The sequence below is a fragment of the Haemaphysalis longicornis genome, unplaced genomic scaffold (assembly GCF_048455015.1).
Source record: "Haemaphysalis longicornis isolate Haplotype H1 unplaced genomic scaffold, Haemaphysalis longicornis Haplotype H1 scaffold_1, whole genome shotgun sequence".
Lineage (NCBI taxonomy): Eukaryota > Metazoa > Arthropoda > Arachnida > Ixodida > Ixodidae > Haemaphysalis > Haemaphysalis longicornis.
The window spans coordinates 236,455,352-236,466,586 of NW_027526203.1; the positions used below are offsets into that span (position 1 = coordinate 236,455,352).

General features: G+C 47.7%; 1 long non-coding RNA gene across 2 annotated transcripts; it reads left to right on the forward strand.

Annotated features, from left to right (window-relative positions):
- Window positions 1-7,240: 7,240 nt before the first annotated feature.
- Window positions 7,241-10,838, forward strand: LOC144168742 (uncharacterized). 2 transcript variants are annotated; one of them, XR_013322218.1, is made up of 4 exons: window positions 7,241-7,392; window positions 9,454-9,587; window positions 10,137-10,195; window positions 10,515-10,838. It is a non-coding gene; the product is annotated as an uncharacterized LOC144168742 (long non-coding RNA). The 2 variants fall into 2 exon arrangements; XR_013322219.1 differs by lacking the exon at window positions 7,241-7,392 and having other exon boundaries at window positions 8,811-9,587.
- The last annotated feature ends 397 nt before the right edge of the window (window positions 10,839-11,235 follow it).

Below are 11,235 nucleotides of genomic sequence, written 5' to 3' on the forward strand. Positions count from 1 at the left end.
AGTTTCAATTAGAGAAGAAAATAATCAACATCAAAGTCACTGAAAACATCACCTTCCCAGAGGCGCGAAAGAGGTTCGCCTCTTTCCCCCTGGGGAGGTACGCCGACGCAGCTCGCCGGGGGGCGGAGCGGCGTCTGGTTTCGGCGGGGACCCAGTACCGCGAGTCGGACTTGGTCCCGCCTCCGCCCCCCCCCCCCCCCCCCCTGGGTTGCCTCAAGCAGCCCAACCCGCCTCCGCACCGCTCGCTGAGCCAGTAGCGGCTGTGGTCGCAACCACGTCTGGTGGAAGCGATGCTGCATCCTCCACTTCCACTCCAGCGTCCCAAACCACAGGTGAGGGCGCAGAGGAGATGGACTTGGGGGAGCCAGCAGCAGCTCCCACCACCACCGCACCGCCTGCGCCATCCGAGGCGTCCCTGAATCCCTTGGTGGTTGCGGCCAAGGAAAAGCGCACCCCAAAGGGTTCGCGGTCCAAGGAGCCTGATCCCTCAGGCGCTCCGAGGACATCCAAGGATGAAATGTTCGTCGGTCCGTTCTTGTCTGCGGTGCACCGCAAGGAACGCGTACCGACGCCAAAGCCTCCCGACAAGCCAAAAAAGACGAGAATCACAGCCCCGAAAGACGACACATAAACAACACAGTCCAGTAGCTCCGAACACTTCATAATGGGAAGAGAGAACATAGTACAATGGAACTGCAGAGGCCTCTTTAAAATCTTGACAATGTAAATGAAATACTGCATGCTAATCAGCCAAGTGTAATGTGTGTTCAGGAAACACATTTGAATTCTAAACACACAAATTTCTTAAATAGTTACCTGGTATACAGAAAGGACAGGGATGGCTGCACACACTCTTCTGGGGGTGTGGCCATAATCGCCCGGAAATCTTTAGCATGCCAACCTTTCACTTTGAACACAATCCTTCAGGCTGTAGCAATACGCTTAATAATATTTAATAGGTTGATAACGGTATGGTCCATATACATTCCTCCTGATGTTTCACTTTTAAGCTCTGACTCGAGGCGCTGGTAGACCAGCTGCCCGAACCATACATCCTTACAGGCGACCTTAATGCTCACAACTCTCTTTGGGGCTCTTCCAGAACGGATGACCGAGGTCGCCTGATAGAGAAATTCCTTACATCTTCTGGAGCATGCCTTTTCAACAATAAACAGCCTACATATCACAACATAGGACACAACACATACTCACGTCTTCACTTGGCGATTGGCTCAGCAGTTCTCTTTCCTTTCCTCGAGTGGGGTGTGGGCACTGACTCATACGGTAGTGACCACTTCCCCACCTCACTCAATTACATAGGTAAAGGCCCATGCAGTCCATCTTCCCATAATAGGTTCAATGAAGCACGAACCAACTGGAATACATTTACAGAGACATCCAAACTACACCACACATCCATAGGACACCTACACGTTGAAGAAGCTACCCAACTCCTTACGGCGCACATCCTCGACGCCGCCGAAAAGTCCATTCCCCACGCCTCTGGTGCCCCGCGCAACCAGCGGAGGCCGTGGTGGAATGAGGACTGTAGGCGGGCGCGAAAGCCCCGAACAAGGCATGGGGTGTCCTTCGTCGGTACCCCACGTCGGGTAACCTCATTTTGTTCAAACGGGCCAAGGCGCTAGGAAAACGTGTGCGCCGTGAGGCAAAACGAGAGAGTTGGCGTTCCTTCATAACATCAATAAACTCCTACACAGACACACGGAAAGTATGGACAAGAATACGGAAACTCAAAGGACAACAAACACATAGCCTGCCTCTGGTCAGCACAACAGGGGACACACTCGAAGACCAGGCTGACACCCTCGCACAACACTTCCAACACGTGTCCAGTTCCGCACACTACACAAACACTTTCATGAAACACAAACAAACGGCCGAAAAGAAACCTATACTAGATAACAATAGGTCAACATCTTCTTATAACTCAGAGTTTTCACTGCATGAGCTGAGGGCTGCTTTGAGCACGTGTAAACCCTCAGCTCCAGGCCCAGAGAACATCACATACACAATGATACAACACCTGCACGCAGACACTCTTCTAACACTCTTACACCTATAAACAAGATATGGCTTTCGGGGCACATTCCAAACTCTTGGAAGAAGGCTATAGTTGTTGCTTTCCTGAAAGAGGGAAAGGACCCGTCGTCCCCCTCAAGCTACCGTCCTATAGCCCTGACGAGCTGCCTGTGCGAGCTCTTCGAGAAGATGGTAAATCGCAGGCTCGTGTACTTCCTCGAGTACAACGGTCTTCTCGAGGGCTGCCAGGCAGGCTTTAGGGTGGGGCGATCAACGAACGATCAACTGGTAGCTCTTGATTCGTACATCAAGGATACCTTCGCGCATAAGCAGTATTGTTTAACTGTGTTTTTCGACCTCGAGAAGGCATACGACACCGCTTGGCGTTATGGGATCCTTCGTGACCTCAAGTCATTCGGTGTTTCGGGTAACATGTTGAACACTCTTGTTAGTTACTTGTCAGACAGAACGTTTCGAGTAAGAGTTGGTTGTGCACTCTCAAATGTTCACGTGCAAGAAAATGGCGTGCCACAGGGTGGCGTGTTGAGCTGCACTCTCTTTAGAGTAAAAATGAACTCTCTTGCTAAGGCACTGCCACCCACAATCTCTTATTCCATGTACGTAGATGACGTCCAGAGATCCTATAAATCATGTAATATGTCAATCTGCGAACGTCAAGTCCAGCTTGGTGTCAAGAAACTTGCCGGCTGGGCAGACAACAATGGTTTTAAATTGAATCCTGCAAAAAGTTCCTGCGTTGTGTTCTCCAGGAAGCGTGGAGTCCATCCGGACCCAGACATTCATCTTAATGGCGTGTCGCTTCCTGTGAATAAGGAGCACAAGTTCTTAGGTGTGGTGTTTGATCACAAACTCACATTCATTCCCCACATCAAGGAACTTAAAAATAAATGTCTCAAAACAATGAATATACTTAAGGTTCTCTCCCACCAATCCTATGGTTCCGACAAAGAACTCTTGCTTCGCTTGTATACTGCTTTGGTTGGGTCTCGTTTAGACTATGGCAGTGTGGTATATGGGTCGGCGACTAAGACAGCCTTGCGAATTCTTGACCCAGTGCTACACTTGGGCCTTCGTCTTTCGTCGGGTGCTTTTCGCACTAGCCCTGCTGAGAGTCTTTATGTCGAATGTAATAAGTGGAGCTTTGAGAACCAACCAATATACATGGACTTGCTTTATGCTTTTAAAATTTCATCGCTGAATAATCATCCTTTTTATCCTGTCTTTAATGATACATCAACATCTCTGCTCTTTGTAAATCGCCCATCCGTTCCTCTGCCCTTTTCACTTAGAGTGAGAGAGCGAGCCTCGGATCTCAGTGCTTCGTTTATAGACGTGTACAGGTTATCCTTTTCTAACAGTTTACCGCCTTGGCAAGTTCGCCCTGTGTCGTGCGACCTTTCTTTTATGAGACTTGACAAAAATCGTGTACCACAAGCTGCAATACTGCAGCACTTTCTGTCTTTGCAGTTTAAATACACATGTGCGGAATTTTATAGTGACGCTTCTAAAACCTCCACTATGGTGTCGTGCGCTGCTCATGGTCCAAATTTTAATGCAGCCAGAACCATGAGTGTGCACACAACAGTTTTTTCAGCAGAAGCGTATGGAATTTTACTGATTGTGCGACACATTCTTGAAAATCAAATCCCCAATTCCATCATCTATACAGATTCTTTGAGTGTTGTTCGCGCACTGTCATCGCATACACCCCCCAAAAACCACATAGTTAATCTTGTATTTAACACTATCATGTCCGTGTATGCACAAAAGCATAAGCTGGTCCTCTGCTGGGTCCCAGGACATGCAGGGATCCCTGGGAATGAGTTGGCAGACGAGAGGGCCGCTGCTGCTGCACTCAGGAACACTGTAGACATTACAGCGATACCCTACACAGACCTCAAGCCACACATAAGACAACACCTGCGCAGAACATGGCAAACACACTGGGATGAACAGACAGACAACAAACTACATGTAGTAAAGCCACACTTGGGACGGTACACAGCTGACTCACACAACAGACACACGGAAGTCGCCTTGGGTAGGCTGCGGATAGGGCACACCCATGCGACGCACTCGTATCTTCTAATGGGATCTTCTAGACCCCAGGGCAGCAGGTGCGGAGAAGCCCTATCCGTAGTGCACATTCTAATCACATGCAAGGCACTTCACACAACACGACACAAACACTTCAGAGAACTCTACAGACAACATATCCCACTACATCCATCGTTGTTTCTAGGTGACGATGCCAGTGTTTCTGTGAAACGCGTGTTTGAGTATTTGTCAGATGTTAAGTTTTTAAACCTCATCTCCTATCACGCATAATCAAATCTGGCCCTATACACCAGTCATCACCATCATCTTTATTGATCTTAGTATGTCCAGTTTACACGTTTTATACCTACCTTTTGTGGTAATCACTTCTTTTCAATAAATAACTTCTCTGGCGCTCTTTGCCCTCGTCGGCCTTGCGCCATTAAACACAAACCATCATCATCATACTACCAACCCCTGCGGAGTGTCCTTTGGCAGGGTTTTAAATGCGTCGGATCGGCGGTGCCCGATGCCCACGGTTGCTGTGCGCTGGGTTAGAAAGGAGACAAAGTATTGGAATGTGCGCTCGCCAGAGTTTGTAGATGTGAGGCCTTGAAGGATGGCTTGGTGAGAAACGTTGTCGAATGCCCCCTTAATTCGAGGGCCAAGATGTACCGCTTGCTGTGGCTATTAAGGTCATCCAGCACTTCCTCCTTAAGCTGAAGTAGTATGTCTTGGGTTGACAGATGTGGGCGGAAGCCCTACATGGTGTCAGGGAAGTAGCCGTTGTCTTCAACGTGGGGCGAGAGCTGGTTGTAAACCAGGTGTTCAAACAATTTGCCGACACATGAGGTCAGAGAAATAGGCCTCAGATTCTTGGGGTTCAAGGGTTTGCCGGGCTTGGTGATGAAAGTGACGTCTGCGTGTTTCCACTGTGGGGGCAAGGAACCCGCCAGCCAGCACTCATTGATGTAGACTAGAAGAATTTCTAGGACGGCATGGTCGAGGCTTCGCAATAATTTTGTGAGGGATTTTGTCTCGACCCGGAGTGGTGTTTCGGGTGAGGTTGTACGCTGCCGCCTCGATTTCAGCAATGGAGAACGCCTCGTCCATTTTGGGATTCGGATCGCCTGTGTAGTCGAATGCCTGGGTGGGTTGGACGTGAGGTGGGGCCGCCAAGGCTTGCTAATACGTTCGTCCAACAAGTCTTCTTCTGTGCCCGGGTAATTGTGGATTAATCGCCGAAGCTGGTCTGCTGCGACCGCCTTATATTCACCGGGGCCCATAAGGGAACGCAGCATGTACCATGTGCGGCGGGTTCCCAGCATTCCTTGCAGCTTGTTGCTGAACTGCGTCCAGTTGTGCTGGCTCAGCTCATGGGCGTACACTTCAGCTTCTGCCGTAATTTCCGCAATGCGGATCTTCAGCTTGCGGTTCATCTTGTTCTTTTTCCACTGCCTGATTAGTCATCTACGGGCGTCCCTGAGGTGGAGGAGATGGGCATCGATGGCCGGGTTATCCTGCGTAAGGGAAAGTTCCTTGGCGTGTTTTCTTGCCTCTTGAATGAGCTTGGCAGTCCATTCCTCGAGACTTGTTATCCGATCAGCAGCGGTGGTTTCTCGTAAGTTCTTCCAATTTGTTATGCACGCAGTGCCAATTTTTTGGCTGCTCGCTCTTTGATGGGAGATTTGTGACTGAATTATGTAGTGGTCGCCGGGAAAGAATTTCACAACGAGGCTCAATCTTGAATCACTAATAATTCAGACAACAAGCAACACAATCAACAGATCATCTGACATGATCATGGAAACAGATCATGGGAAAAATTTGTGGTCGAATAGAAAGAAAACTGGCAGAATCTGATATTGCAGTTAAAAAGAAATGCTCTGTTAAGCACAGGTCCCCTCTAGTCGAGTGTAAAACGGGGGTGGTCTATCAAATTCCGTTTAATTGTGGCCACGTATATGTTGGGCAAACCGGTCGTTGCATTATTATAAGATTATTAGAGCACAAAAACGCACTAAAAAACAAGAAAGATTCACATGTCACCAGACACTGTTCCGAGCATAGGTGTTTTCCGCTTTTTCATGACACCACCATCCTTTCGGTTCACACTAATCAGATCACTAGGGAAGTTATCGAAGCATTTCACATTAGAAAAAGAGGCGATATCTGCATAAGTGAGCCGTCGATAGCATTACATGAAAAAGAATTCTTATTTCTAGATAAGTCCGTGACTTAGAGTTTGGTGTTACTTTGTAGTGATAATCTCGATGTGCGTCATGTTGTGAGTGCACGTGGGTTTTGGGGACATAGTATATATATGCGTGTTGCAGTTTATTAAAAAATAGTTGTGAGTACAGCGTCGTCCTGTCGTCTTTCTCTCCTAGTGTCCCCGTTTTTTATGCTGTTTCGTCAAGATGATACATAACCAGTACCAACTCGCCCAAATGTTGATCCTTCTACTCTAAACCACGTGTACTCCCGTACATTACGTCATGCGCTCAACGCTACATAGGAGCCTGCTGCTAAGCCATCAATCCATTGTGAACAAGGGATCCATACACTCTAAGAAATGTGGGGAGTAGTTGAAGAATCAAACAGCGTTCCTATTCCTGCCAGGGTCGTTTGACACCGTCCGCACCACGCGTGGCGTTAGATGGCGTGTTCACTCTACTAGGAAACCAGAATAAAACTGCTGGCGAACTCTCCCCGCTCTTGATGGAGCTAAGCGGCGGTTGTACCCCTTTCGCGGGAGAGAATAGAACAGCGTACCGACTCTGTCTCGCATCGATGGAGTTCGTATATCCTCCGCGAGAGAGAATAGAACAGTATATCGACTCTGTCAACTTCAGCTGCACGCTTTCAGGTGTGCAAAAAGGCAGACACCTCTATGGCGGACGCGAACTCTTTGAAAGCGTATGAAAAAGTAGTTACCTAAACAGCCACAGCGCCGGGCCATGAAATAAAGCGTACTTAAAATAAAGTGCAGCGTATTCAAAAGAGCGTGCGAGGTAGTGTTACACGTTCTCTAGGAATGGGTCATTTGTGTGTTCTAACGCAACGGTGTCCGTCGGACTACTTGAGCGTTGTACCTTTGCGCGGTCTTTTCATCGCGGCGGGGCTGGCGTACTGACGCGTCTCTCCGATGTCTCCGTCTCTTTTGTGGCATTGAAACCGCCGTAGTACTCCTGTACGTGTCTGTGAGGTGCGTTTTGGTGTCGGTGGCTGTGTTTGAAGTATACCTGACTGGTGGAATAACATCGTTTGGCTGCTGCGGCCGCCGCTGAAAACGTAAGTCACCATTTCAGTTTTTCTTGCGCAGTACGGGATCGAGCTCGCGCTCATTCCCGCCAAAACTTCAGCTTTATTTATAACAACTGGCGCTCGTGAGTGCTGCTTAGCCTTGTTGGTTCTTGCGAAGAATTAAGTGGTCACATACATGTGCTTTCATTTGTGTGACACCAGTTCTAGCTATCCTTTTTCCGGCTTTGTGTTTTTCGAACAAGCGGCCGTGCTCCCATCGCGGGTTCACGACGTTCAGCATGCGTTGAAACAAGACTCGTGTGCAGTATAAGAGTTGCGGATTTATTAAGCTGGCTTCTTTAGGCACTGGACACATGTACGATTGGTACACGCGATTCGCATGCGACTGATCGTTACGACTGTCGCCACGAGTAGCCGTACGCGTGAATTTGAGACACATGGCCCGATGCGCTCATGCGATGTGTCGTCGGCGTCGCTCCGCCCACTGTTTTTGCTTTATGGTCAACTACGACGATCGCTGAGCTGAATTTGCAGATTCCGCGCGTTTTTTCGCAAGAAATTGATAAAGCAAGCAATCTTGAAGCGTTTTCTGCCTTCGGGAACAGTCCGCGCTCACGCCGGCCGCGCCTGCCAGCTCGACACACTCAGCGGCTCGAACCGGCGCAGACCACGGTAGCAACCGCTCGTCGCTGCTCTCCCGAATCAATCTGTTCGCTAAGAAGAAGTTCCACATGCGAAAAAGTAGGTGTTAATGTGGTGAAAAATTGTGCTAGGGATTGTTGTCAGGGCTTATTTTAAACGCGGCGATCAGATATCTGCCGCTATGCAAGCCTGCGCTGACCGGCCGTGTATGCCGCGGCGCGCGGTGCGCCGAGCGGTCGAGAGATGGCGATACCTGCGCGGAAGCATCCAAACAGGCTACGCAGATGTCTTGGTCACCGATCGCTCAAACGGCCGTTATAGCCCAAATAAAGTTTCACATGCGAGAAAAAGGATGATAGTGTGGTGAAAAGTTGTGTTACGGATTGTCATCCGCAGTTGCACAGATAGCGGCGATCAAATGTCCGCCAGAATGCTAAGCCTAAGGTTCCCAACACCCGAGCCGACCCGAGCAACGCAAGCCTGTTGCGGGCGGTTGGGGCTCAGCGGACTCTCGATCGCAATGATGGCACGACTGCATCTGGCTTGCCAGTCGCACGTCGTGAGCCTCCTCGGACCAGCGAACGACCCAAAACAGGCCCTAACGATCAATCGTAACGATCAGTCGCATGCGAATCGCGTGTACTAATCTTACATGTGTCCAGCGCTAGCTATAAATTAGGCTTTCGTTTCATTATCTTCTTGAGCAACGTAAATATATTGTCGAGCGACAAGGTAATTACACTGCCGCTGGGCTTATCCGTCGGTTCCGTTCCCGTCTGGCGCGTCTGACGAGGCAGAAGTGAGCGACGGCGACAACAACACCGTAACCAGTTTATTACCCAATCAGTTAGGTTGGTAGCGTCGCTTTATTTGGTTACCCCTTAAAATATAACGCAGTCAAAGGTCACAAGGTTTCAATTCAACCTCCAAGTTGGCATAGATGTCTTGCAAAAAAAAAAAAAAAGAACGTGAACGTTTGTGCGTTCCGAACCCATTGTGTAGTGCGTTGCCTTGTAGCCTCTGGTCCCGTGTTGTTAGAAAACAATACTTAACGCTAATAAAACGTTGTCGGCAGGAAATTTCATCGCGATTAATTGTTTATGTGGCTACAGTAGCCACAACAAAATTTCACGGAACCGCTGGCGTGTTGCTTTGTCTATTGGACTTTTTTCTTATTACCTTGCGCGACTGCAATAAGAGTGAAGCCCATTTTCGGTGAAATTCCGTACTGTTTTCTCAAGAAAGAGCCAAGTAACGGCTACCGTAAAACGTAGTATTGAAAAATGAATACTGCAGTACGTTTTGTTTCATAGCGAGTGTTGACAGGCTATAGAACTTTAGGCTGAATATTTTCACGCGGACATGTGGTAAAACTGCTGCTAGGTGCTGTATTTAGTAAGCAGCGTGCATTTAGCATTATAGTGAACTTTTTTTTACTTATTACAGGCGCTACGACGTAAAGGTGTTTCCCGTGGATGTTTCCAGGGCTATTCTACAATAGTGCTGTTCAACAACATATTGTGATCGCCTGGCGTTCGGAAGCAGAAAGAGAGCAAAGATGCCTGATGCGGCCGACAGCTGTAAGTAATAAACACTTCATCTTTGGTCACTTTGCCATAGTCATCTGGCAAATAAAAATGTGTCTTTTAGCCATCATGGTGTCATTTGCATGCACTTTTGCTTTCTAGCATCGACTGACCTTAGTTGTGTTTTATTATAAATGTCATTAGAGACATAACATAACTGCGTAACCAATTTAAGCTTGATTAAAAATGTGTCGCTTCCACTGCAGTGCATTAATGCTGTAGCTTTTTCAAACTGCCAAACACTGCAGTATTTTTTAACAAACTTATTTGGTCACGAGTAAGATTCGATGTGCAGCTTCAAGATTGATGGGGATTAGGAATGCGGTTGTGCGGCATTTATTTTCTGCTTGCCTCTTGTTACTCTCCATGATTCGGCCTTGTTACTGTTCACTGATCCCATGCAGGTTCTCTTGTTGGTCTGGCTGCTTTTTCTGAAAGTGGTTGGTTGGAAAAAAAGAGGAGGAGGACCTTGTTGGTTTAAAATTTGAATAGGGGATCAGGACCCCGATGCTTTAAATTAATCCGTGCTCTCGTTCTTCTCAGATGGCTTTTCAGTTGCACTGCTGGTGAAAGAAAAGCCAGAGGCCTTGCTCTCAAAGCTGGTATGCATATTTTTCTTCTGTATGTTGAGTAAGTGAAATCCAGTGTAGTACTTGTGAATCAGGCTCAGCAATCACTATCACAGCAATTCAAATTTGCTAAAGGCAGCATTTTGCCTCATCAGTAGACAATTGTGAATGTTACATTGATGAATCGTTAGCGTAGTCACTAAATTGTTAGCTTTAAGTGTATAGACTACTAACTAGCGATTCGTTTTCCTGAGAATCGCTTTGTACAGTGGTTGGTCCACTGAGGAAGGAAGAGCAAAATACTGTTACTTGTGTTTCTTCTGGTACTTGCATTTGTGTGCTTTTTATGCAGGAGCCAGGAGAGACTTCCCTTTACCCTAGGATGTTGTTCTCGGGCCAAACTGCGGAGAAATCTGGAGCCGTGACCGTGCACTTCGAAGAGCTCCAGCTGACGGCTATGGACATAGTGGACGGGTTCGCTTTGCTTTTGGCGGTCTACTGGACCTTCAACATCCAGTATGCCCCAAAGACAAAGCGGACCTGTCTGCTTTTTTAGATGATGCTCGGCCTACCACCGACAGAGCAAATGGTTTCGGTCATAAAAGCAGCAACTGCAATACAGGTGGAGCGACGTGTGTGAGGATGTCAAAATAAAGCATGAAATGCAGTGTGAAAACGATTTGTCTTTTTTTTTCGGCTAAGCACAAACGACAGCTTTTTTTGTAAAGACGCCTTGCTATGTTTACTTGTGAAGTAATTTTACTGTATTTCAGTTTGTAAGCATGAAGTAAAGAGGGCTGACACTAATGCTGTTGTGGATGCAAAAGTGTAGTCTTGTTAAAGGTAACATCGTGCTGCCTCTGAATAGTAGAGTTCGGCAACTCGCAGGTAGTGCATAGATCCTGCTTTAAAGGAATACATTAGTTCTGACAAAGAGTAAGCTAGCCCTCCTTGAGGAGGCATTATGGGACTCTGGTTGAAAGAATACAATGATTCTGAAAAGAGTACGCTAACCCTTCCTGGTGAAGTATTGCAAAATGCTGTTTGGTGGAATAAGGTAATTCTGAGGGGTG